The sequence below is a fragment of the Dama dama genome, chromosome 8 (genome assembly GCF_033118175.1).
Source record: "Dama dama isolate Ldn47 chromosome 8, ASM3311817v1, whole genome shotgun sequence".
NCBI classification, from domain to species: domain Eukaryota; kingdom Metazoa; phylum Chordata; class Mammalia; order Artiodactyla; family Cervidae; genus Dama; species Dama dama.
In genome coordinates this window covers 14,836,628-14,839,926 of record NC_083688.1, presented here as the reverse complement: position 1 = coordinate 14,839,926, position 3,299 = coordinate 14,836,628, and positions in this window count along the sequence as shown.

The window sequence follows — 3,299 nt, the reverse complement described above, 5'->3', positions numbered from 1 at the left end:
TGTGGCTTCTTCCCTCATAGCTCAGCTGGTAAAGAATCCACCTGCAATGCGAGAGACCTGGGTTCGATCCCTATGTTGGGAAGATCCAAGATCCCCTAGAGAAGGGAAAGGCTACCCACTCCAGTATTCTAGCCTGGAGAATTCCATGGATTATAGTCCACGGGGTCACAAAGAGTTGAACATGACTGAGTCACTTTCACTTTCATTTTTCACTTTTCATTCTCAGAAGTGTCCAGGGTTTGGACAGTAAATCACGTGGTCATCCTAGTAAGAGGTTTGATTGACCCTGAAATTATCTACATCATGCCCTGCAGACATGAGAGGAGGTGAGTCTGAAAGTAGAAAGGGGGGTGAAGACCATGAAAATGACCCTGAAAGCATGCATGGGATTACAAGCAGAGGGATTAGCATTTGCAAAGAAGCAAGATGCATGGAAGGAGATGCAGCTGGTTGTGGGAACTGTAGAAAGTTTTGAGGAAGGGTTGACATAAGCTTTCTTGTCCACAACTCCATTAGACTGTTCATCTCCATGACCCTAGTGCTTGGCAAACAGCCTTCCACAAAGTAAGTATAATCAGTGTTTACTGAATGAGTGAACAGATGAGAGTCCTTCTCTTTCCTGTCATCTCCCTGAGTCACTGCTCTGCTTGTATCAAGCGGAGACACAAAGGAAAAAGTGACAGAATTGCTTTAATCCCTTGCTTCAAGGGTGATGAATTCAGGAGACAAAACCCAGAAGAAATGGGGTCATAGCAAAGTCCAGTGATATTTATGAGAGGTCACTTTTCTGCCAAAGCACCGGTGGTGGCAGCTTTGAGCTGAAGCAGGGTTTGTTTGAGAACCAGAGCCAAGACAAGCAAGCATTTGGTGTGTTGAGCTTTTCAGCAAGCTATTCAACAATTCTGACAGTTGTTTCTGTCAGCTGCACAGGAGGAAGCATCTCAAAGCCAGCTGGGTCTGTCTGGAATCAGAGGTCCCCAGGTCCTTCAGCACACTCTAACCCAAGGAACAAAGCAGCCTTCTCCCCCATCTTTCATCCCTACAACAGGCACACATCTCCTCCAAGCAGTTGCTCAGGACATTGGTCACCAAGAACAGAGTCAATGATGATTATAGGGAACTGTGGCTGAGATAATGTCACCTACTATTATAAATAGTCCATGCCTCCCCCCTACATTTCTCAGCCTCCTTTGCAATTAAATTGAGCCTGTGTCACAAGTTCTAATAGTCTATGAGTGGAAATAACATATGTCATTTCCAGGCTGAAGTATTTAATTGCTGGTGCACAACCCTCCTGCTTCCCAGGTGGCGCAGTGGTAAAGAATCCACCTGCCAATGCAGGAGACACAAGAGCTGCAGGTTCGATCCCTGGGTTGGGAAGATCCCCTGGAGTAGGAAATGGCAACTTACTCCAGTATTCTTGCCTAGAAAAGCTCATGGACTGAGGAGCCAGGTAGGCTACAGTCCATGGGGTTGCAAAGTTTTGGACATGACTGAACACGCATGTACACACACGCAGACACACACACACCCTCCAGCTCTCTTTCCCCTATTGAGGCCACCCTTAAGACCTTGGGTTGAGGTGGTAGAGCCCAGAAAGAAAGTGCCATGAACCTCTCTGAGTGACCGGGAGAGTGCCTTGCCCCATAGGCAGGCTTTGTATGAGTGGGAGAAATATACCAATGTGTTAAAGCATTGAGATATTCGGGTTGTTACCACAGCAGAGCCCAGCATACTTTGACCAGTATACAGAAATCAATTGTTGTTTCAGCCATCTAGCATCAAATCTTCCTCCTTGAGGAGGAACATTTCTCCTCCTTATGGACCTCTTTGGTATTGCTAAATCCAGTGATCACTTCTCTGTTCTTATCGGCTTTGATTTCTCAGTGGGATTTGTCATAATTGACCACTCCCCCTGGAAACATTTTATCTAAGTGTCTGTGACATCAAGCCAGCTTGAGTTTTCTCCTGTGCCACAGTCCCTGCTTCTCAGCTTCTGTCGCTGGCTCTTCTTCCACTATTTACCTCAAAAGTTTGAAGTTTCCCAGGGTTAATTCCTAGGGACCTTTGTCACGGTTTTAAATACCACCCATGAAAGACAGCTGGTTATCTACAACTTCTACCAATCTTTATTAATAACAGAGCACCTATTTTTAGGGACACATTGTGCCCAGTTAAAAAGCTACATATCCCAGTATGGCCATGTGACTACGCTTTGGCTAATGAGATGTGCAGATAAGCAGAAATGTGCCGGGCTTTCAAGGCAGTCTTCTTAAAAGGAAAACAGTGTACCTTTCTGCTCTTTTCCCTCCCCGCTGTCTGGAATGTGGACCATAATGAGTTGACCTTAAGATTAGAAACCAAGTTACTGAGAATGGCAGAGCAGCCGTGAACTTTTATGAATTATTTCTCATGAAGAGAGAAATAAATTTCTATCATAAGCCTTTTTTTTTTTTTTCTTTTGTTATTTGCAACTGAGTCTAATCCTACCTGATACATTCCCATTGCTGTTAAAGCGGCTTGCTAATCTCCTATTTGTAAGGCTGACTCCGTATCTTCCCCCAGTCAGTGCAGTGGGGGATCAGCAGAAGAAAGGCACTTCCAGATTCCCCCCCACCCAAAATGTTGGGCATCCGTCCACAATTTGTAAGTAACCAAACTACCAGATTGTTAGAATGGGCGGTGGACCTAGGAATAGTTTAGTAGCTCACAGAAAGTACTGAATGCTAGATTGAGGGATTTGGATTTTATTTTGTAAATCTCTTGCTGATAGGGAGACCCTGTCTGTTTCACCTAGTAATGCCTCCATTTAATAGAAGCTCAATGAATATATTCTTTATTAATTACTGCTTAATAAAAAAACAACAAAAGATGTGTTGGCAGGTAGACCAGTTGGGAATCACTATCTGATTTACCCTCATCTGCTTTTTACAGATGGAGTAAACTTAAATATCATTTGTTGGAAACAGCAATCGGCCCAACCTCGAGGAAAGGCAAACCGAAAACTCCGCCACAGGTTCGATGCGGCTAGGGGCGATGATATTGACGGAAGAGGCCAAGTAAACTAGTCGAGTTACCGTCTTCTCGAGATGGCGGCCCTGGAATCACCTGCCCTCGAGGAGGCGGAGCTCCGCCCCAGCACGCCCAGCACGCCCCACCCCCGCTCGGCCCCGCCCAGCGCCCCCCCTCCGGCTTGGGCGGCGCTGGTTGTGAGGTATCTCCGCGAAGCGCCTGCGCAGTGGGCATCGGCGCGCGGGGCGGAGGCTTTATAACCACTTCGTCGCTACTGCTCTGTTTCT